A 26,990-nucleotide genomic window follows, 5' to 3' on the forward strand; every position below is an offset into this window, starting at 1 on the left:
TCAGGGTTGGATTGATGATCACATGGTTCAGGATTAGACAAATGATCACCTGGTTCAGGGTTAATCTGATGATCACTTCGTTAAGGGTTATATTGATGATCACCTGTTTAAGGGTTATATTGATGATCACCTTGTTCACGGTTAGATTGATGATCACATGGTCCAGGGTTGGATTGATGATCACATGGTTCAGGGTCAGACTGATGATCACATTGTTCAGGGTTAGATTGATGATCACATGGTTCAGGTTTGGATTGATGATCACATGGTTCAGGATTGGACTGATGATCACCTGGTTCAGGGTTAGACTGATGATCACATGGTTCAGGGTTAGACTGATGATCACATTGTTCAGGGTTGGATTGATGATCACATGGTTCAGGGTTAGACTGATGATCACCTGGTTCAGGGTTAGATTGATGATCACATGGTTCAGTGTTGGATTGATGATCACATGGTTCAGGATTGGACTGATGATCACCTGTTTAAGGGTTATATTGATGATCACCTTGTTCACAGTTAGATTGATGATCACATGGTTCAGGATTTGCCTGATGATCACATGGTTCAGGATTAGACTGATGATCACCTGGTTAAGGGTTATATTGATGATCACCTGGTTCACGGTTACATTGATGATCACATGGTTCAGGGTTGGATTGATGATCATATGGTTCAGGGTTAGACTCATGATCACCTGGTTAAGGGTTATATTGATGATCACCTGGTTGACGGTTACATTAATGATCACATGGTTCAGGGTTGGATTGATGATCACATGGTTCAGGATTAGACTGATGATCACCTGGTTCAGGGTTAGACTGATGATCACCTGTTTAAGGGTTATTTTGATGATCACCTTGTTCACGGTTAGATTGATGATCACATGGTCCAGGGTTGGATTGATGATCACATGGTTCAGGGTTAGACTGATGATCACATTGTTCAGGGTTAGATTGATGATCACATGGTTCAGGGTTGGATTGATGATCACATGGTTCAGGGTTAGACTGATGATCACCTGGTTCAGGGTTAGATTGATAATCACATGGTTCAGGGTTGGATTGATGATCACATGGTTCATGGTTACATTGATGATCACCTGGTTCACGGATAGATTGATGATCACATGGTCCAGGGTTGGATTGATGATCACATGGTTCATGGTTACATTGATGATCACCTGGTTCACGGTTAGATTGATGATCACATGGTCCAGGGTTGGATTGATGATCACATGGTTCAGGGTCAGACTGATGATCACATTGTTCAGGGTTAGATTGATGATCACATGGTTCAGGGTTAGACTCATGATCACCTGGTTAAGGGTTATATAGATGATCACCTGGTTCACGGTTACATTGATGATCACATGGTTCAGGGTTGGATTGATGATCATATGGTTCAGGGTTAGACTCATGATCACCTGGTTAAGCGTTACATTGATGATCACATGGTTCAGGGTTGGATTGATGATCACATGGTTCATGGTTACATTGATGATCACCTGGTTCAGGGTTAGACTGATGATCTCCTGTTTAAGGGTTATATTGATGATCACCTTGTTCACGGTTAGATTGATGATCACATGGTTCAGGGTTACATTGATGATCACATGGTTCAGGATTTGCCTGATGATCACGTGGTTCAGGGTTGGATTGATGATCACATGGTTCAGGGTTGGATTGATGATCATATGGTTCAGGGTTAGACTCATGATCACCTGGTTAAGGGTTATATTGATGATCACCTGGTTGACGGTTACATTGATGATCACCTGTTTAAGGGTTATATTGATGATCACCTTGTTCACGGTTAGATTGATGATCACATGGTCCAGGGTTGGATTGATGATCACATGGTTCAGGGTCAGACTGATGATCACATTGTTCAGGGTTAGATTGATGATCACATGGTTCAGGTTTGGATTGATGATCACATGGTTCAGGATTGGACTGATGATCACCTGGTTCAGGGTTAGACTGATGATCACATGGTTCAGGGTTAGACTGATGATCACATTGTTCAGGGTTGGATTGATGATCACATGGTTCAGGGTTAGACTGATGATCACCTGGTTCAGGGTTAGATTGATGATCACATGGTTCAGTGTTGGATTGATGATCACATGGTTCAGGATTGGACTGATGATCACCTGTTTAAGGGTTATATTGATGATCACCTTGTTCACAGTTAGATTGATGATCACATGGTTCAGGATTTGCCTGATGATCACATGGTTCAGGATTAGACTGATGATCACCTGGTTAAGGGTTATATTGATGATCACCTGGTTCACGGTTACATTGATGATCACATGGTTCAGGGTTGGATTGATGATCACATGGTTCAGGATTAGACTGATGATCACCTCGTTAAGGGTTATATTGATGATCACCTGGTTCACGGTTAGATTGATGATTACATGGTTCAGGGTTGGATTGATGATCACATGGTTCAGGATTGGACCGATGATCACCTGGTTCAGGGTTAGACTGATGATCACCTGTTTAAGGGTTATTTTGATGATCACCTTGTTCACGGTTAGATTGATGATCACATGGTCCAGGGTTGGATTGATGATCACATGGTTCAGGGTTAGACTGATGATCACATTGTTCAGGGTTAGATTGATGATCACATGGTTCAGGGTTGGATTGATGATCACATGGTTCAGGGTTAGACTGATGATCACCTGGTTCAGGGTTAGATTGATAATCACATGGTTCAGGGTTGGATTGATGATCACATGGTTCATGGTTACATTGATGATCACCTGGTTCACGGATAGATTGATGATCACATGGTCCAGGGTTGGATTGATGATCACATGGTTCATGGTTACATTGATGATCACCTGGTTCACGGTTAGATTGATGATCACATGGTCCAGGGTTGGATTGATGATCACATGGTTCAGGGTCAGACTGATGATCACATTGTTCAGGGTTAGATTGATGATCACATGGTTCAGGGTTAGACTCATGATCACCTGGTTAAGGGTTATATAGATGATCACCTGGTTCACGGTTACATTGATGATCACATGGTTCAGGGTTGGATTGATGATCATATGGTTCAGGGTTAGACTCATGATCACCTGGTTAAGGGTTATATTGATGATCACCTGGTTGACGGTTACATTGATGATCACATGGTTCAGGGTTGGATTGATGATCACATGGTTCAGGATTAGACTGATGATCACCTGGTTCAGGGTTAGCCTGATGATCACTTCGTTAAGGGTTATATTGATGATGACCTGGTTCACGGTTAGATTGATGATCACATGGTCCAGGGTTGGATTGATCATCACATGGTTCAGGGTTAGACTGATGATCACATTGTTCAGGGTTAGATTGATGATCACATGGTTCAGGGTTGGATTGATGATCACATGGTTCAGGGTTGAGTTGATGATCACATGGTTCATGGTTACATTGATGATCACCTGGTTCACGGTTAGATTGATGATCACATGGTTCAGGGTTGGATTGATGATCATATGGTTCAGGGTTAGACTCATGATCACCTGGTTAAGGGTTATATAGATGATCACCTGGTTCACGGTTACATTGATGATCACATGGTTCAGAGTTGAATTGATGATCATATGGTTGAGGGTTAGACTCATGATCACCTGGTTAAGGGTTACATTGATGATCACATGGTTCAGGGTTGGATTGATGATCACATGGTTCAGGATTAGACTGATGATCACCTCGTTAAGGGTTATATTGATGATCACCTGGTTCACGGTTAGATTGATGATTACATGGTTCAGGGTTGGATTGATGATCATATGGTTCAGGATTGGACTGATGATCACCTGGTTCAGGGTTAGACTGATGATCTCCTGTTTAAGGGTTATATTGATGATCACCTTGTTCACGGTTAGATTGATGATCACATGGTTCAGGATTTGCCTGATAATCACGTGGTTCAGGGTTGGATTGATGATCACATGGTTCAGGATTAGACTGATGATCACCTGGTTCAGGGTTAGCCTGATGATCACTTCGTTAAGGGTTATATTGATGATGACCTGGTTCACGGTTAGATTGATGATCACATGGTCCAGGGTTGGATTGATCATCACATGGTTCAGGGTTAGACTGATGATCACATTGTTCAGGGTTAGATTGATGATCACATGGTTCAGGATTGGACTGATGATCACCTGGTTCAGGGTTAGACTGATGATCACATGGTTCAGGGTTAGACTGATGATCACATTGTTCAGGGTTGGATTGATGATCACATGGTTCAGGGTTAGACTGATGATCACCTGGTTCAGGGTTAGATTGATGATCACATGGTTCAGTGTTGGATTGATGATCACATGGTTCAGGATTGGACTGATGATCACCTGTTTAAGGGTTATATTGATGATCACCTTGTTCACAGTTAGATTGATGATCACATGGTTCAGGATTTGCCTGATGATCACATGGTTCAGGATTAGACTGATGATCACCTGGTTAAGGGTTATATTGATGATCACCTGGTTCACGGTTACATTGATGATCACATGGTTCAGGGTTGGATTGATGATCACATGGTTCAGGATTAGACTGATGATCACCTCGTTAAGGGTTATATTGATGATCACCTGGTTCACGGTTAGATTGATGATTACATGGTTCAGGGTTGGATTGATGATCACATGGTTCAGGATTGGACCGATGATCACCTGGTTCAGGGTTAGACTGATGATCACCTGTTTAAGGGTTATTTTGATGATCACCTTGTTCACGGTTAGATTGATGATCACATGGTCCAGGGTTGGATTGATGATCACATGGTTCAGGGTTAGACTGATGATCACATTGTTCAGGGTTAGATTGATGATCACATGGTTCAGGGTTGGATTGATGATCACATGGTTCAGGGTTAGACTGATGATCACCTGGTTCAGGGTTAGATTGATAATCACATGGTTCAGGGTTGGATTGATGATCACATGGTTCATGGTTACATTGATGATCACCTGGTTCACGGATAGATTGATGATCACATGGTCCAGGGTTGGATTGATGATCACATGGTTCATGGTTACATTGATGATCACCTGGTTCACGGTTAGATTGATGATCACATGGTCCAGGGTTGGATTGATGATCACATGGTTCAGGGTCAGACTGATGATCACATTGTTCAGGGTTAGATTGATGATCACTTCGTTAAGGGTTATATTGATGATGACCTGGTTCACGGTTAGATTGATGATCACATGGTCCAGGGTTGGATTGATCATCACATGGTTCAGGGTTAGACTGATGATCACATTGTTCAGGGTTAGAATGATGATCACATGGTTCAGGGTTGGATTGATGATCACATGGTTCAGGGTTGAGTTGATGATCACATGGTTCATGGTTACATTGATGATCACCTGGTTCACGGTTAGATTGATGATCACATGGTTCAGGGTTGGATTGATGATCATATGGTTCAGGGTTAGACTCATGATCACCTGGTTAAGGGTTATATAGATGATCACCTGGTTCACGGTTACATTGATGATCACATGGTTCAGAGTTGAATTGATGATCATATGGTTGAGGGTTAGACTCATGATCACCTGGTTAAGGGTTACATTGATGATCACATGGTTCAGGGTTGGATTGATGATCACATGGTTCAGGATTAGACTGATGATCACCTCGTTAAGGGTTATATTGATGATCACCTGGTTCACGGTTAGATTGATGATTACATGGTTCAGGGTTGGATTGATGATCATATGGTTCAGGATTGGACTGATGATCACCTGGTTCAGGGTTAGACTGATGATCTCCTGTTTAAGGGTTATATTGATGATCACCTTGTTCACGGTTAGATTGATGATCACATGGTTCAGGATTTGCCTGATAATCACGTGGTTCAGGGTTGGATTGATGATCACATGGTTCAGGATTAGACTGATGATCACCTGGTTCAGGGTTAGCCTGATGATCACTTCGTTAAGGGTTATATTGATGATGACCTGGTTCACGGTTAGATTGATGATCACATGGTCCAGGGTTGGATTGATCATCACATGGTTCAGGGTTAGACTGATGATCACATTGTTCAGGGTTAGATTGATGATCACATGGTTCAGGGTTGGATTGATGATCACATGGTTCAGGGTTGAGTTGATGATCACATGGTTCATGGTTACATTGATGATCACCTGGTTCACGGTTAGATTGATGATCACATGGTTCAGGGTTGGATTGATGATCATATGGTTCAGGGTTAGACTCATGATCACCTGGTTAAGGGTTATATAGATGATCACCTGGTTCACGGTTACATTGATGATCACATGGTTCAGAGTTGAATTGATGATCATATGGTTGAGGGTTAGACTCATGATCACCTGGTTAAGGGTTACATTGATGATCACATGGTTCAGGGTTGGATTGATGATCACATGGTTCAGGATTAGACTGATGATCACCTCGTTAAGGGTTATATTGATGATCACCTGGTTCACGGTTAGATTGATGATTACATGGTTCAGGGTTGGATTGATGATCATATGGTTCAGGATTGGACTGATGATCACCTGGTTCAGGGTTAGACTGATGATCTCCTGTTTAAGGGTTATATTGATGATCACCTTGTTCACGGTTAGATTGATGATCACATGGTTCAGGATTTGCCTGATAATCACGTGGTTCAGGGTTGGATTGATGATCACATGGTTCAAGATTAGACTGATGATCACCTGGTTCAGGGTTAGCCTGATGAGCACTTCGTTAAGGGTTATATTGATGATCACCTGGTTCACGGTTACATTGATGATCAAATGGTTCAGGGTTGGATTGATGATCATATGGTTCAGGGTTAGACTCATGATCACCTGGTTAAGGGTTAGACTGATGATCTCCTGTTTAAGGGTTATATTGATGATCACCTTGTTCATGGTGAGATTGATGATCACATGGTTCAGGGTTACATTGATGATCACATGGTTCAGGATTTGCCTGATGATCACATGGTTCAGGGTTGGATTGATGATCATATGGTTCAGGGTTAGACTCATGATCACCTGGTTAAGGGTTATATTGATGATCACCTGGTTGACGGTTACATTGATGATCACATGGTTCAGGGTTGGATTGATGATCACATGGTTCAGGATTAGACTGATGATCACCTGGTTCAGGGTTAGCCTGATGATCACTTCGTTAAGGGTTATATTGATGATGACCTGGTTCACGGTTAGATTGATGATCACATGGTCCAGGGTTGGATTGATCATCACATGGTTCAGGGTTAGACTGATGATCACATTGTTCAGGGTTAGATTGATGATCACATGGTTCAGGGTTGGATTGATGATCACATGGTTCAGGGTTGAGTTGATGATCACATGGTTCATGGTTACATTGATGATCACCTGGTTCACGGTTAGATTGATGATCACATGGTTCAGGGTTGGATTGATGATCATATGGTTCAGGGTTAGACTCATGATCACCTGGTTAAGGGTTATATAGATGATCACCTGGTTCACGGTTACATTGATGATCACATGGTTCAGAGTTGGATTGATGATCATATGGTTGAGGGTTAGACTCATGATCACCTGGTTAAGGGTTACATTGATGATCACATGGTTCAGGGTTGGATTGATGATCACATGGTTCAGGATTAGACTGATGATCACCTCGTTAAGGGTTATATTGATGATCACCTGGTTCACGGTTAGATTGATGATTACATGGTTCAGGGTTGGATTGATGATCACATGGTTCAGGATTGGACCGATGATCACCTGGTTCAGGGTTAGACTGATGATCACCTGTTTAAGGGTTATTTTGATGATCACCTTGTTCACGGTTAGATTGATGATCACATGGTCCAGGGTTGGATTGATGATCACATGGTTCAGGGTTAGACTGATGATCACATTGTTCAGGGTTAGATTGATGATCACATGGTTCAGGGTTGGATTGATGATCACATGGTTCAGGGTTAGACTGATGATCACCTGGTTCAGGGTTAGATTGATAATCACATGGTTCAGGGTTGGATTGATGATCACATGGTTCATGGTTACATTGATGATCACCTGGTTCACGGATAGATTGATGATCACATGGTCCAGGGTTGGATTGATGATCACATGGTTCATGGTTACATTGATGATCACCTGGTTCACGGTTAGATTGATGATCACATGGTCCAGGGTTGGATTGATGATCACATGGTTCAGGGTCAGACTGATGATCACATTGTTCAGGGTTAGATTGATGATCACATGGTTCAGGGTTAGACTCATGATCACCTGGTTAAGGGTTATATAGATGATCACCTGGTTCACGGTTACATTGATGATCACATGGTTCAGGGTTGGATTGATGATCATATGGTTCAGGGTTAGACTCATGATCACCTGGTTAAGCGTTACATTGATGATCACATGGTTCAGGGTTGGATTGATGATCACATGGTTCATGGTTACATTGATGATCACCTGGTTCACGGTTAGATTGATGATCACATGGTTCAGGGTTGGATTGATGATCACCTGGTTCAGGGTTAGACTGATGATCTCCTGTTTAAGGGTTATATTGATGATCACCTTGTTCATGGTTAGATTGATGATCACATGGTTCAGGGTTACATTGATGATCACATGGTTCAGGATTTGCCTGATGATCACATGGTTCAGGGTTGGATTGATGATCATATGGTTCAGGGTTAGACTCATGATCACCTGGTTAAGGGTTATATAGATGGTCACCTGGTTCACGGTTACATTGATGATCACATGGTTCAGGGTTGGATTGATGATCATATGGTTCAGGGTTAGACTCATGATCACCTGGTTAAGGGTTATATTGATGATCACCTGGTTGACGGTTACATTGATGATCACATGGTTCAGGGTTGGATTGATGATCACATGGTTCAGGATTAGACTGATGATCACCTGGTTCAGGGTTAGCCTGATGATCACTTCGTTAAGGGTTATATTGATGATGACCTGGTTCACGGTTAGATTGATGATCACATGGTTCAGGGTTGGATTGATGATCATATGGTTCAGGGTTAGACTCATGATCACCTGGTTAAAGATTATATTGATGATCACCTGGTTGATGGTTACATTGATGATCACATGGTTCAGGGTTGGATTGATGATCATATGGTTCAGGGTTAGACTCATGATCACCTGGTTAAGGGTTATATTGATGATCACCTGGTTCAGGATTAGACTGATCATCACCTGGTTCAGGGTTATATTGATGATCACCTTGTTCACGGTTAGATTGATGATCACATGGTTCAGGGTTGGATTGATGATCATATGGTTCAGGGTTAGACTCATGATCACCTGGTTAAGGGTTGGATTGATGATCACATGGTTCAGGATTAGACTGATCATCACCTGGTTCAGGGTTATATTGATGATCACCTTGTTCACGGTTAGATTGATGATCACATGGTCCAGGGTTGGATTGATCATCACATGGTTCAGGGTTAGACTGATGATCACATTGTTCAGGGTTAGATTGATGATCACATGGTTCAGGGTTGGATTGATGATCACATGGTTCAGAGTTGGATTGATGATCACATGGTTCATGGTTACATTGATGATCACCTGGTTCACGGTTAGATTGATGATCACATGGTTCAGGGTTGGATTGATGATCATATGGTTCAGGGTTAGACTCATGATCACCTGGTTAAGGGTTATATAGATGATCACCTGGTTCACGGTTACATTGATGATCACATGGTTCAGAGTTGGATTGATGATCATATGGTTCAGGGTTAGACTCATGATCACCTGGTTAAGGGTTACATTGATGATCACATGGTTCAGGGTTGGATTGATGATCACATGGTTCAGGATTAGACTGATGATCACCTCGTTAAGGGTTATATTGATGATCACCTGGTTCACGGTTAGATTGATGATCACATGGTTCAGGGTTGGATTGATGATCACATGGTTCAGGATTGGACTGATGATCACCTGGTTCAGGGTTAGACTGATGATCTCCTGTTTAAGGGTTATATTGATGATCACCTTGTTCACGGTTAGATTGATGATCACATGGTTCAGGGTTACATTGATGATCACATGGTTCAGGATTTGCCTGATGATCACGTGGTTCAGGGTTGGATTGATGATCACATGGTTCAGGGTTAGACTCATGATCACCTGGTTGACGGTTACATTGATGATCACATGGTTCAGGGTTGGATTGATGATCACATGGTTCAGGATTAGACTGATGATCACCTGGTTCAGGGTTAGCCTGATGAGCACTTCGTTAAGGGTTATATTGATGATCACCTGGTTCACGGTTACATTGATGATCAAATGGTTCAGGGTTGGATTGATGATCATATGGTTCAGGGTTAGACTCATGATCACCTGGTTAAGGGTTATATAGATGATCACCTGGTTCACGGTTACATTGATGATCACATGGTTCAGGGTTGGATTGATGATCATATGGTTCAGGATTGGACTGATGATCACCTGGTTCAGGGTTAGACTGATGATCTCCTGTTTAAGGGTTATATTGATGATCACCTTGTTCACGGTTAGATTGATGATCACATGGTTCAGGATTTGCCTGATGATCACGTGGTTCAGGGTTGGATTGATGATCACATGGTTCAAGATTAGACTGATGATCACCTGGTTCAGGGTTAGCCTGATGAGCACTTCGTTAAGGGTTATATTGATGATCACCTGGTTCACGGTTACATTGATGATCAAATGGTTCAGGGTTGGATTGATGATCATATGGTTCAGGGTTAGACTCATGATCACCTGGTTAAGGGTTAGACTGATGATCTCCTGTTTAAGGGTTATATTGATGATCACCTTGTTCATGGTGAGATTGATGATCACATGGTTCAGGGTTACATTGATGATCACATGGTTCAGGATTTGCCTGATGATCACATGGTTCAGGGTTGGATTGATGATCAGATGGTTCAGGGTTAGACTCATGATCACCTGGATAAGGGTTATATAGATGATCACCTAGTTCACGGTTACATTGATGATCACATCGTTCAGGGTTGGATTGATGATCATATGGTTCAGGGTTAGACTCATGATCACCTGGTTAAGGGTTATATTGATGATCACCTGGTTGACGGTTACATTGATGATCACATGGTTCAGGGTTGGATTGATGATCACATGGTTGAGGATTAGACAAATGATCACCTGGTTCAGGGTTAGCCTGATGATCACTTCGTTAAGGGTTATATTGATGATCACCTGTTTAAGGGTTATATTGATGATCACCTTGTTCACGGTTAGATTGATGATCACATGGTCCAGGGTTGGATTGATGATCACATGGTTCAGGGTCAGACTGATGATCACATTGTTCAGGGTTAGTTTGATGATCACATGGTCCAGGGTTGGATTGATCATCACATGGTTCAGGGTTAGACTGATGATCACCTGGTTCAGGGTTAGATTGATGATCACATGGTTCAGGTTTGGAATGATGATCACATGGTTCAGGATTGGACTGATGATCACCGGTTTAAGGGTTATATTGATGATCACCTTGTTCACGGTTAGATTGATGATCACATGGTTCAGGGTTACATTGATGATCACATGGTTCAGGATTTGCCTGATGATCACATGGTTCAGGATTAGACTGATGATCACCTGGTTAAGGGTTATATTGATGATCACCTGGTTCACGGTTAGATTGATGATCACATGGTTCAGGGTTGGATTGATGATCAAATGGTTCAGGGATGGATTGATGATCACATGGTTCAGGGTTACACTGATAATCACATTGTTCAGGGTTAGATTGATGATCACATGGTTCAGGGTTGGATTGATGATCACATGGTTCATGGTTACATTGATAATCACCTGGTTCAGGGTTGGATTGATGATCACATGGTTCACGATTGGACTGATGATCACCTGGTTCAGGGTTAGACTGATGATCACCTGTTTAAAGGTTATATTGATGATCACCTTGTTCACGGTTAGATTGATGATCACATGGTTCAGGGTTACATTGATGATCACATGGTTCAGGGTTGAATTCATGATCACATGGTCCAGGGATGGATTGATGATCACATGGTTCTGGGTTAGACTGATGATCACATTGTTCAGGGTTAGATTGATGATCACATGGTTTAGGGTTGGATTGATGATCACATGGTTCAGGGTTAGACTGATGATCACCTGGTTCAGGGTTAGATTGATGATCACATGTTTCAGGGTTGGATTGATGATCACATGGTTCAGGATTGGACTGATGATCACCTGGTTCAGGGTTAGACTGATGATCACCTGTTTAAGGGTTATATTGATTATCACCTTGTTCACGGTTAGATTGATGATCACATGGTTCAGGATTTGCCTGATGATCACATGGTTCATGGTTAGATTGTTGATCACATGGTTCAGGGTTAGATTGATGATCACATGGTTCAGGGTTAGACTGATGTTCACCTGGTTCATGATTAGATTGATGATCACATGGTTCAGGGTTAGATTGACGATCATATGGTTCAGGGTTACACTCATGATCACCTGGTTAAGGGTTATATTGATGATCACCTGGTTCACGGTTACATTGATGATCACATGGTTCAGGGTTGGATTGATGATCACATGGTTCAAGATTAGACTGTTGATCACATGGTTCAGGGTTAGCCTGATGATCACCTCGTTAAGGATTATATTGATAATCACCTGGTTCACGGTTACATTGATGATCACATGGTTCAGGGTTGGATTGATGATCACATGGTTCAGGGTTAGACTTTTGATCACATTGTTCAGGGTTAGATTGATGATCAAATGGTTCAGGGATGGATTGATGATCACATGGTTCAGGGTTACACTGATAATCACATTGTTCAGGGTTAGATTGATGATCACATGGTTCAGGGTTGGATTGATGATCACATGGTTCATGGTTAGATTGATGATCACCTGGTTCAGGGTTGGATTGATGATCACATGGTTCACGATTGGACTGATGATCACCTGGTTCAGGGTTAGACTGATGATCACCTGTTTAAAGGTTATATTGATGATCACCTTGTTCACGGTTAGATTGATGATCACATGGTTCAGGGTTACATTGATGATCACATGGTTCAGGATTTGCCTGATGATCACATGGTTCAGGGTTTGATTGATGATCATATGGTTCAGGGTTAGACTCATGATCACCTGGTTGACGGTTACATTGATGATCACATGGTTCAGGGTTGGATTGATGATCACATGGTTCAGGATTAGACTGATGATCACCTGGTTCATGTTTAGCCTGGTGATCACTTCGTTAAGGGTTATATTGATGATTACCTGGTTCACGGTTACATTGATGATCACATGGTTCATGGTTGGATTGATGATCATATGGTTCAGGGTTGGACTCATGATCACATGGTTCAGGCTGGGATTGATAATCATATGGTTCAGGGTTAGACTCATGATCACCTGGTTAAGGGTTATATTGATGATCACCTGGATCACGGTTACATTGATGATCACATGGTTCAGGGTTGGATTGATGATCATATGGTTCAGGGTTAGACTCATGATCACCTGGTTAAGGGTTAAATTGATGATCACCTGGTTGACGGTTACATTGATGATCACATGGTTCAGGGGTGAATTCATGATCACATGGTCCAGGGATGGATTGATGATCACATGGTTCAGGGTTAGACTGATGATCACATTGTTCAGGGTTAGATTGATGATCACATGGTTTAGGGTTGGATTGATGATCACATGATTCAGGGTTATACTGATGATCACCTGGTTCAGGGTTAGATTGATGATCACATGTTTCAGGGTTGGATTGATGATCACATGGTTCAGGATTGGACTGATGATCACCTGGTTCAGGGTTAGACTGATGATCACCTGTTTAAGGGTTATATTGATTATCACCTTGTTCACGGTTAGATTGATGATCACATGGTTCAGGATTTGCCTGATGATCACATGGTTCATGGTTAGATTGATGATCACATGGTTCAGGGTTAGATTGATGATCACATGGTTCAGGGTTAGACTGATGTTCACCTGGTTCATGATTAGATTGATGATCACATGGTTCAGGGTTAGATTGATGATCATATGGTTCAGGGTTAGACTCATGATCACCTGGTTAAGGGTTATATTGATGATCACCTGGTTCACGGTTAAATTGATGATCACATGGTTCAGGGTTGGATTGATGATCACATGGTTCAAGATTAGACTGTTGATCACATGGTTCAAGGTTTGCCTGATGATCACCTCGTTAAGGATTATATTGATAATCACCTGGTTCACGGTTACATTGATGATCACATGGTTCAGGGTTGGATTGATGATCACATGGTTCAGGGTTAGACTCTTGATCACATTGTTCAGGGTTAGATTGATGATCAAATGGTTCAGGGATGGATTGATGATCACATGGTTCAGGGTTACACTGATAATCACATTTTTCAGGGTTAGATTGATGATCACATGGTTCAGGGTTGGATTGATGATCACATGGTTCATGGTTAGATTGATGATCACCTGGTTCAGGGTTGGATTGATGATCACATGGTTCACGATTGGACTGATGATCACCTGGTTCAGGGTTAGACTGATGATCACCTGTTTAAAGGTTATATTGATGATCACCTTGTTCACGGTTAGATTGATGATCACATGGTTCAGGGTTACATTGATGATCACATGTTTCAGGATTTGCCTGATGATCACATGGTTCAGGGTTTGATTGATGATCATATGGTTCAGGGTTAGACTCATGATCACCTGGTTGACGGTTACATTGATGATCACATTGTTCAGGGTTGGATTGATGATCACATGGTTCAGGATTAGACTGATGATCACCTGGTTCAGGGTTAGCCTGGTGATCACTTCGTTAAGGGTTATATTGATGATTACCTGGTTCACGGTTACATTGATGATCAAATGTTTCAGGGTTGGATTGATGATCATATGGTTCAGGGTTAGACTCATGATCACCTGGTTAAGGGTTATATAGATGGTCATATGGTTCAGGGTTAGACTCATGATCACATGGTTCAGGCTTGGATTGATGATCATATGGTTCAGGGTTAGACTCATGATCACCTGGTTAAGGATTATATTGATGATCACCTGGTTGACGGTTACATTGATGATCACATGGTTCAGGGTTGGATTGATGATCACCTGGTTCAGTGTTGGATTGATGATCACATGGTTCAGGATTAGACTGATGATCACCTGTTTAAGGGTTATATTGATGATCACCTTGTTCACGGTTAGATTGATGATCACATGGTTCAGGGTTACATTGATGATCACATAGTTCAGGATTTGCCTGATGATCACATGGTTCAAGATTAGACTGAGAATCACCTGGTTAAGGGTTATATAGATGATCACCTGGTTCACGGTTACATTGATGATCACATGGTTCGGGGTTGGATTGATGATCATATGGTTCAGGGTTAGACTCATGATCACCTGGTTAAGGGTTATATTGATGATCACCTGGTTGACGGTTACATTGATGATCACATGGTTCAGGGTTGGATTGATGATCATATGGTTCAGGGTTAGACTCATGATCACCTGGTTAAGGGTTATATTGATGATCACCTGGTTGACGGTTACATTAATGATCACATGGTTCAGGGTTGGATTGATGATCACATGGTTCAGGATTAGACTGATGATCACCTGGTTCAGGGTTAGACTGATGATCACCTGTTTAAGGGTTACATTGATGATCACCTTGTTCACGGTTAGATTGATGATCACATGGTTCAGGGTTAGACTGATGATCACATTGTTCAGGGTTAGATTGATGATCACATGGTTCAGGGTTGGATTGATGATCACATGGTTCAGGGTTAGACTGATGATCACATTGTTCAGGGTTAGATTGATGATCACCTGGTTCACAGTTAGATTGTTGATCACATGGTTCAGGGTTGGATTGATGATCATATGGTTAAGGGTTAGACTCATGATCACCTGGTTAAGGGTTATATTGACGATCACCTGGTTGACGGTTACATTGATGATCACATGGTTCAGGGTTGGATTGATGATCATATGGTTCAGGGTTAGACTCATGATCACCTGGTTAAGGGTTATATTGATGATCACCTGGTTGACGGTTACATTAATGATCACATGGTTCAGGGTTGGAATGATGATCACATGGTTCAGGATTGGACTGATGATCACCTGGTTCAGGGTTAGACTGATGATCACCTGGTTCAGGGTTATATTGATGATCACCTTGTTCACGGTTAGATTGATGATCACATGGTTCAGGGTTACATTGATGATCACATGGTTCAGGATTTGCCTGATGATCACATGGTTCAGGGTTGGATTGATGATCATATGGTTCAGGGTTAGACTCATGATCACCTGGTTAAGGGTTATATAGATGGTCACCTGGTTCACGGTTACATTGATGATCACATGGTTCAGGGTTGGATTGATGATCATATGGTTCAGGATAGACTCATGATCACCTGGTTAAGGGTTATATTGATGATCATCTGGTTGACGGTTACATTGATGATCACATGGTTCAGGGTTGGATTGATGATCACATGGTTAAGGATTAGACTGATGATCACCTGGTTCAGGGTTAGCCTGATGATCACTTTGTTAAGGGTTATATTGATGATCACCTGGTTCACGGTTAGATTGATGATCACATGGTTCAGGGTTGGATTGATGATCACATGGTTCAGGATTGGACTGATGATCACCTGGTTCAGGGTTAGACTGATGATCACATGGTTCAGGTTTAGACTGATGATCACATTGTTCAGGGTTGGATTGATGATCACATGGTTCAGGGTTAGACTGATGATCACCTGGTTCAGGGTTAGATTGATGATCACATGGTTCAGGGTTGGATTGATGATCACATGGTTCAGGATTGGACTGATGATCACCTGTTTAAGGGTTATATTGATGATCACATGGTTCAGGATTTGCCTGATGATCACATGGTTCAGGATTAGACTGATGATCACCTGGTTAAGGGTTATAATGATGATCACCTGGTTCACGGTTACATTGATGATCACATGGTTCAGGGTTGGATTGATGATCATATGGTTCAGGGTTAGACTCATGATCACCTGGTTAAGGGTTATATTGATGATCACCTGGTTGACGGTTACATTAATGATCACATGGTTCAGGGTTGGATTGATGATCACATGGTTCAGGATTAGACTGATGATCACCTGGTTCAGGGTTAGACTGATGATCACCTGTTTAAGGGTTATTTTGATGATCACCTTGTTCACGGTTAGATTGATGATCACATGGTCCAGGGTTGGATTGATGATCACATGGTTCAGGGTTAGACTGATGATCACATTGTTCAGGGTTAGATTGATGATCACATGGTTCAGGGTTGGATTGATGATCACCTGGTTCAGGGTTAGACTGATGATCACCTGGTTCAGGGTTACATTGATGATCACATGGTTCAGGATTTGCCTGATGATCACATGGTTCAGGATTAGACTGATGATCACCTGGTTAAGGGTTATATTGATGATCACCTGGTTCACAGTTAGATTGTTGATCACATGGTTCAGAGTTGGATTGATGATCATATGGTTCAGGGTTAGACTCATGATCACCTGGTTAAGGGTTATATTGATGATCACCTGGTTGACGGTTACATTGATGATCACATGGTTCAGGGTTGGATTGATGATCATATGGTTCAGGGTTAGACTCATGATCACCTGCTTAAGGGTTATATTGATGATCACCTGGTTGACGGTTACATTAATGATCACATGGTTCAGGGTTTCAATGATGATCACATGGTTCAGGGTTAGATTGATGATCACCTGGTTAAGGGTTAGATTGATGATCACCTGGTTCACGGTTAGATTGATGACCACCTGGTTCAGGGTTAGACTGATGATCACATGTTTTGGGGTTAGATTGATGTTCACCTGGTTCAAGGTTAGACTGATGATCACCTGGTTCACAGTTAGATGATGATCACATGGTTCAGGGTTGGATTGATGATCACATGGTTCAGGGTTAGACTGATGATCACCTGGCTAAGGGTTATATTGGACATCACCTGGTTCAAGGTTCGATTGATGATCACATGGTTCAGGGCTGGATTGATGATCACATGGTTCAGGATTAGACTGATGATCATCTCGATCAGGGTTAGATTGATGATCACCTGGTTCACAGTTAGATGATGATCACATGGTTCAGGGTTGGATTGTCACAGCTGGCAGTCTTGGTGGATCCTGAACAGTGGGATCTGGTTCTACCTTTAACTGGGTTCCACTTGGGCTCAAGGCTGCAACAGCTGGATGGCCCACGTTAACAGCTGAGGGTAGTGCAGAAGGCAACCCAATACCAAGGGGAGTACTTGACAGCTCTCTCTGCCTGTCCTCAAAAGTAACTTCAACATCTCCAGCAGTGGGGTGGAGCTCAGTTACAGTCTGGCCAAGCAGAGACATCACACCATTTAGTACCACAGCGAAATCCTGCCCCGTTAATTTGGCGACTTTTTGTAGTTCAACCAGGTAGTTCTGAGTCTGCATTTTACCTACCTCGTCAGCAAACACGGCAGATAAGTCCAAAATTTCATAGACGACCTTATCGCTTTTGCAAATGTAAGTATAAGGTAAAAGTTTGCGCAGTGCAACTAACGGTGCACCTGAACTGTACTCAACTACAATACAATGATGGAAAACTGACTCAGGCTCATCTATAATGTCTGCTTTAGAAATTGAACCGTACTGTTTCAAAAAGTCGACAACTTCATCATCGGTTTCAGTTTTTTTCGCATCCTGAATCAAGACTGAATTGGGGATTTTAATGACACGTTTCTCAAATGTTTCCATGTTTTAATGTACACCAAGAACCCGCCTCAAAAATAGCATTCAATAGCTCAATCTACTCCACTCCTGGCTAGCTCGCCACAAATTATGTAGCATATGTATGTAGCATACAAATTAACAATATCAAATTGGGCTTTCTCAGAAGATGTGGTTCGGCTCTAGGAGTGGAGAGAGGAAGAGACTGAGACAGAGGTTTGAATTTGGTACCATATATTTAAAAATAAAAATCATAGAACACAAAGAATGGCTATTCTAACAAAGGAAAAACAAATGACATTTCTAACTTAAATTAGCCTCAAGGAAAACAAAACAAAATCAATGCCGTCAAATGCATACATTCAAGTAATACATTCAAATCTGAAGTCCAATGAGCCCACTTAATTGGGTCTCAGTCCATGTGCGCATTACGCACAACAAAAGTTCAGGTTGTCCACAACACGGGGTTGTACCAGTGTTGACTGGAGCAGGATCTCCAGAGGGGTAGTGTGCAAAGTGAGGGAAGGGAATGTGTGAATGCGAGTGTGGGACAGACCGCAAAATTCAGTTCACAAGGATTTTGTTTTCCAAGTTCTTTCTTTTCTTAGCTCGCCATCCAAACCTGGCCTGAATAAAAAAGGAACAGGACCAGTTTCAGCTCGGTGTACACCAAATATATATATACACAGTATATATATCAATCAATTAATCAAAATCAATAAATAATGCCGTTTGCATCACAATACTGTACAATATTTACTTTGTTCTTTTTTAAAGTGTATAACCAAAGATACACTTAAATACATACATTCGGAGAAACGGGCATAGTTACGCTCGCTAACCCCATTGTATGCATACAGCCTAAAAGCTAACTTAGCGCAGCTCACCGGTTCCGCCGTTTCACGAATGTAGTCGCGCTGCAGTTGGCTCTCACAAGTTGACATTCAGGCAATACGTCAAAAACTTTTCAAGTGTTGTCACCGTGAAATGAAAACTATGAATTCCCGACTCACTTCCCAGGACGCCGTTTTATGGGCACCGATAGGCTGCGTGGGGTCATGTGACGCCCCGACGGTCGCTAGGAGACGACTAGAAACGCCAAATAGATTGTTTCTTCACCTGGGTTACAAATGGCTTCTACCAGTTTTTCTTTTCGGTACCAGTGCCCCCCCCCCCCCCCCCCGGACCGAGGCTGGGAGATCGTTCCAGAGTAGAGGGGCAGATAGCTGAAGCTTCTGCCTCCTGTTCTACTCTTAAAAACCCGACGGGTCACCAGAAATCCTGCATCCACTGATCGAAGGGCCATGGGGGTGTGTGGGGGGGGTGATACACTTCAATCAGATCTCCATGTCAGACGGAGCCTTACAGTGGAGAGCTTCATGTGATCATGAGGAGTTTGAATTGTATTCTATAATTAATCTGAAGCCGATGAAGTGACGCTAGGACAGGAGAGATGTGTTCTCTCCTCCAGCTGCATTCTGAACTAACTGTAGAGTCCTAATAGAGGAGCTACAACAGCCCATAATAAGGAATGGCAGTAATCCAATCTAGAAGTAACAAAGGCATGAATGATTTTCTCTGCGTCTTTAAAGGATAATAAATTTCTAACTTTAGTAATATTTCTCCAGTGAAAGAAGTCTGTCTGGGATACAGACTGATGAGAACCAGAGGACAGATGTTGATCAGAAATCACTCCCAGGTTCCTGACTTCACTGGTGGAGGACAGATCAATGGTGTCTAAGAGAATCACAATGTTAGAGAGATCATCTCTGAGATGCTTCAGCCCAATAATAATGACTTCAGGTTTGTTACTGTTCAACATTAAGAAGTTGTGAAGCATCCAGGATTTAATATCCCTGAGGCAGGATTCCAATTTAATTAGCTGATCAGATTCATTTGTTTTAATTGATAGATATAATTGAGTATCATCAGCATAACAATGAAAATCAATATTATGTTTCCTTATAATATTTCCCAAATTGTAACATACCTGTATACCAATTAAACAGAATTGGCCCCAGAACAGATCCTTGAGGTACTCCACAGGTGAGAGTCCCTTGACCTGAAGATTTATTATTTACATAGACAAACTGAAATCGGTCTGATAGATATGACCTAAACCAGTCTAGTGCTGAGTTTTTAATCCCAATCTCCTCTTCCAGTCTCCTTAAAGAATATTATGGTCAACAGTATTGAATGCTGCACTCAGGTCTAACAAGACTAGAACAGACAGAAGACCTTCATCTGACGCTGTTAACAGGTCATTTGTTACTTTCAGCAGTTCAGTCTCCGTACTGTAGTTTGTTCTAAAACCTGACTGAAAATCCTCTAACAGGTTGTTCTCTAACAGGTAGTCATTTAGCTGTTTGGTCACTATGTTCTCTAGGATCTTAGATAGGAATGGAAGGTTAGAGATCGGCCTGTAGTTTGAGAGGAGGCCAGCGTCTAGGTTTGGTTTCTGAAGGAGGGGCTTGATCACAGCCACTTTGAAAGATTTCGGTACATAACCAATTTTTAAGGATTGATTGATTATGGATAGTACAGGTTTATTTATTAATGGTAAAACCTCTTTGAGGAGTGTACTTAGAATTTTTTCCAGTAGACAGGTGGTGGGTTTAGCAGAGGAAATTAAGGAATTTAAATCCTGAGGTGAACTAAAGAACTAAAAAGATCACAAACACAAAGAGGAAAAAACTTTTAAAGAAAGCAAAATACGACATGCCGCTTATGTTTTGTGAAAAATTTGCAGGTCCGCCTGAGGTAGGTACACAGAAAAACTCACACAATAAATCAGACAGAAAACTGCTATGATGCTATAATAAATTAATGGTTTATTTCTCGCAGAGCATAGAGCAAACAAACAACAAATAATGACCAGCAAACAGTAGATAATATACAACTATGATGCTACAATAAACTGGTAGCTACATCTTCCACAAAGAACCGCTGGAGTAAGCCTGTAGTTGAATTCCCCACAGAGCATAGTAATGTACTTTGAGTCCCAGGACCCCCTATGATGCTAGAACAAATGTGTCGTTCATTCCCTCCACAGAGCAGAGGACAGGACCCACAAATTCTTTGGTTGAGCTAAAGCATTCCAGATGTGCTCAGTCTCTTACCTTGACACACGAATCGGAGAGCCCAACGACCCAGGTAGAGTAGCATCAACCGTGCTGGGCGTTCGTACGCAACCCCGCTTGACTCCAACATGGCGTCGGAAACCCTCTACTTTTATACGCCTGACTAAACAACGCACCACACTGTCTGAGAAAGACGGGGTTTCTTTGGTAGGGTGGGGAATCCCTCGCTACACCTGGGAAGGCAGTGTAGGAGGCATTCACATACCCCGAGAAAAACATCTTTATCAGGCGACCTGCACACTGGAATGGACCAAAACAACTTAACTGAGCAGAGTTGCCTGAGAACAGGCCTCTCTATGCTCTTCAAATCCACAGGGGTGAAATTCCCATTACAGCTTAATATCTGTTAAACTATTCCGAGGAAAACTACACAACAAAGTTATTTCGGAAGACGTGTCAATGTTATGCTCCGTTCTTGAAGGATCTGTAATTGTGATGCCCTCTTGTGGACATAACGTTTTACTACAAAAACATTGAGATAGTTAGACGCTGTTAGATTATCATTAGCTTCCGGTTGTGACTATCAAAATATTTTTATCCACGGAACAGATGCGTGTTCGTCCCTCCTAAAAGCGACCAAAATCTTGTTCAATGCCAACAATGCAAACGTCTAAACTTTTACAGAAATGCAAAGGGGAGCTAATGTTGGTTAGCGTTTGAAGCAGTTTTACGTCTGAATCCATTTATTTATTCCCTGTGTGTGTGTGTGTGTGTGTGTGTGTGTGTGTGTGTGTGTGTGTGTGTGTGTGTGAACAGCTGCTGCATCACACATGTGATGAACACACATGTGTCAGTACAGTGAGTCTGACATCACAAACTGTAATCATGCAATGTCGTCATGACAACAATGACCAATGTCGTCATGACAACACTGACCTGTGACCTGCAGTGACCTCACAGGAACACAGTGAAGAACTGTCTCCATGTCAGCTCATCTGCTGCAGTTCTCACAGGACAGAGGTTCCAGGGCTGCTCTCTGACATGGAGAACATTGTGGAGCTTCACACCTCAGAGGCTGAACCTCTAATCAATCACCTGTACTACTGATCAACTGATCAGCTGTTGTGATCCTTCACATGACCTCCTGGAACCAAAGTGGTGGCGCCACACTTCAGAACCAGGTGGACTGGAGGCAGTGAAGCTTCTTCTGCACGTCACTGAAAACGTCTCCAGGAGACAGGAGCTCGTCCTGCTTCTGAGGACCTTCATCCAGGCTGGAGGAGCTCCTGGTCTTCACCAGCTCTGTGGGTTCTGTCTGTCCTAGGCTCTCACACAACAGGTTCAGGGATGAAGAACCTGATTCTCAGGTGGCTCACATAGACATAGGTGGAGCTTCATGTGTCCAGAGCAGCAGACACGTTCTGAAGTGTCCACAGTCTGGAGGTGTCAGGGTTCAGGAGGAGGTCCAGCTGGCTGCTGGTCTTCTGTCAGGAGGACAGTCCACAGGACCCTCAGGATGAGGCCAGGAGGACAGACTCCATCAGTCAGTGGTTGGAGGAGATCAGATGTCCTGCAGGAGCAGCTCCTGCTGGAGGTAGAGGAACCTGATCAGATGGAAACATGTCTGACGGGTGACTCACCACAGGCTTCTGGAGACATCTGGAGGACAGGATCTCACTAGAACCCACACACACATGAACTGACTCCATGATGGAGGATCTGGATGTACTTTTGGTCTAGATCAGGGGGTCAAGACTTTTTGGAAGCTGGTCAAATGTGATCAGGTGAACGTGTCCGACGGCGGCAGTCCCTGATGACAACATTAAAACAGAGACACATAGACAGATTGTGTTATTAATATTTATATTTATACGCTAAGAATAATGGAGTTACAAAATGTCAGCATGAGATGAACCAATCAGGAAGCAGAGAACTCTGTGTGAAACAGACGTGTGATAACAACCACAGACAAACCACTGACACTGATGTGAGGAGCGGACCTGACTCTGGATATCAGTCCTGATAGGCGGCAGTAGCTCAGTCGGTAGAGCAGGTCGTCCAATGATCCAAATCAGTGTTTCCATTCCCGCTCCCGACCGTTCACTCTTGGAGTGTGAGCTGGCAGTGGGACGTGCCAGCTCACCTCCTGAGCACTGCTGAGGGGCCCTTGAGCAAGGCGCCGTCCCCTCCACAAGATGCTCTTTCGAGACACACCAAAGACGGGGATGCCCGTCACTCGGCTTCCCTGTATTTACTGCATGCCTACAGGCCCCTTGTGTGTGCTTGGCTGTTTCAAGGGCCTGTACAAACACATATATATGCATGACTGACCACGAGTGAAAATATAGTAATTTCCCTACGGGGATCATTAAAGTGTACGTCTTCCCGTTGTTCTACTTCGTCTTCTAATTAAGGTCTGGTTGGACAGCAGTGGAGGTCATGTAGGTGGGGCTACTGGCTCCATCAGGTGAGGTGGGTGTAGCTCAAGGATCCATCAGGTGGGGTTGGCATGGATCAGGACTACATCAGGTGAGGTGGGTGTGGCTCAGGGCTCCATCCGGTGAGGTGGGCGTAGCTCAGGTCTATCACTACGAGCTTTGGTTATCCCTCTGGTGCTGCAATTTCTGTGGCTTATTTTTTGACACTTTGACTCTCGCAACTGGTTCCTTCGGAGTCTGTTACACGATCTCCTTAGATCAAAGCGCTTTGATCTGCTTTAATCAAAGCACTTTGATCAAAGGTTTGTTACATCATGAAAGATCAAAGGAGAGTAGATCAAAGGTCAAAAGACAATTTCTTTACTTATAAACCAGTATTTTCTAAGTAATAATTAATTTTCTTACCGTAATGCCGTTAACTTCAGTCACAAAACAACCAAGAAAATGGACTTAGAAGAAGGAAAGGCGTCCAACGGCGAGGCACTTGCTGCCGAGCTGACGAGCCACAAAAGGAAAACTCGTGAGCCGCTGTCCCAGCAGGTGAAGAGGATCATGATGGCTAATTTACTTGTGATTCTCACCGTGGCAGGAGTCATCATCGGAGTTTTGATCGGCTTTGCCATGCGCAATGCAACACTCTCCAAAACCCAGATCATCTACATCAGCTTTTCTGGTGATCTGCTTATGCGATTGTTGAAAATGATCATCATCCCACTGGTAATGTGCAGTCTCGTGTCAGGGGCTGCCAGCATCGACCCAAAAGCCCTGGGCAAACTCGGTGGTCGGGCCATGCTCTTTTTCTTGGTGACCACGGTAATCGCCTCCTCCACTGGGATTGTGATGGCTTTCATTATAAAGCCGGGGTCAGTGCTCATAACCAAAATCGAATCGTCGGACGATAGCGTTCTTGAACCCAAAGAAGTGATAGATTCCATCTTAGATTTGATCAGAAACATTTTCCCTGCCAACCTGATATCAGCTGCCTTTCAATTGTATGCAACTAGCTACAAACTAGTAACCAAGAATGGCACAGATGAAAATTCCAATGTCACCATGGAAAAGGTGCCCATTGGAACAAATCAGGACGGTATGAACATTCTCGGTCTGGTCGTCTTCGCCATCGTGTTTGGTATAGCCTTAAGGAAGCTGGGGGAGGAAGGGGAGATCGTCATTAAGTTCTTTAACATCTTCAATGAGGCCACCATGGTGGTGGTGTCCTGGATCATGTGGTATGCCCCCTTTGGTACCATGTTCCTTGTAGCTGGCAAGATTGTTGAAATGGACAGTGTGGGTTCACTGTTTGCCAGTCTGGGAAAGTATGTAATGTCTTGCATTGTTGGACAAGCCATCCATGGCTTAATTGTGCTTCCCGGCATGTACTTCATCATTACAAGGAAGAACCCGTACTTATTCCTCTATGGAATATTCACCGCTCTGGCAACTGCCTTTGGAACTGCCTCCAGCTCGGCCACCCTTCCCCTGACAATGAAGTGCGTGGAAGAAAATAACGGTGTATCCAAGCACATCAGCCGTTTCATCCTACCCATCGCATCAACCGTCAACATGAATGGAGCGGCGCTGTTCCAGTGTGTGGCTGCTGTTTTCATTGCTCAACTGAATAACATTCCTCTTACCTTCGTCCAAGTCATTACAATTCTCATAACAGCTACAGCATCCAGTGTTGGAGTGGCAGGAATTCCTTCTGGAGGTGTGTTGACATTGGCTATTGTACTGGAGGCCGCCGGACTGCCCTCTAATGACATCTCTCTCATTCTGGCTGTTGACTGGCTCGTTGACCGTACCAGCACAATGCTGAATATAGAGAGCGATACCTTTGCAGCCGGCCTTCTGCAGTTCTTTCAAGATCAGTCTGCCAAAAGACGAGAGGTAACAGAGCTGACAGAGGTCAGATCAGATGGAGAGCTGTAGTTTCTTGTTCCTGAATGTTCGTCGCCCATGGAGAAAAAAGTCATGGCAATGAAGAAGTCAATAAGGAGTCTGTCTTGCAATTCATCTGCTGACATCATCAGTGATCCTCTTGTTTATTTGAAACCCTTGCAAACTGCAACCCGAGGTCCAGTTCGCTTTCCTTCTTTTTCTTTTCCCTGGAGAAACAAGTGTGTGGAGAGCAGGTGAACATGCGTACTACTACACCAAGAAAAACAAGATGCTTTGTATTGGCAATGCTCTTCTAGGCGGAGAGCTACAACTAAGGGGGGAATATATGTATATATATATATATACACACACACACACACACACACACACATATATACATATATATATATATATACATCCCACATACCTTTGTGTCTCTATCCGCTCTCACAGCAGTGAAACCTCGTAGTTCCATGTTAGCATCCGGTATAGCATTAGTTAGCCATGTCTCCATTAGCATGAGCATGCTGCACTCCCGGTAGATCCGCTGGCTCTCCAGAGCGGCGAGCTTGTCGATCTTGTTTGGCAGCGAGTTGACATTGCCCATGATGATGGAGGGAAGCGATGGTTTGAATCGCCTCCGGTTGTCTGCCCGCCTAGCCTTTAACTTAGCCCCGGCCTTGCAGCCACAGTAGCACCTCTTCAGCTCAGCCGGGATTTCGTGTCTTTG

General features: G+C 42.9%; 1 pseudogene; it reads left to right on the forward strand.

The window, feature by feature from the left end:
* Positions 1-24,453: 24,453 nt before the first annotated feature.
* On the forward strand, positions 24,454-26,311 carry LOC137592096 (neutral amino acid transporter B(0) pseudogene; annotated as a pseudogene).
* Positions 26,312-26,990: the final 679 nt, after the last annotated feature.

The sequence above is a fragment of the Antennarius striatus genome, chromosome 3 (genome assembly GCF_040054535.1).
Source record: "Antennarius striatus isolate MH-2024 chromosome 3, ASM4005453v1, whole genome shotgun sequence".
NCBI classification, from domain to species: Eukaryota; Metazoa; Chordata; class Actinopteri; order Lophiiformes; family Antennariidae; genus Antennarius; species Antennarius striatus.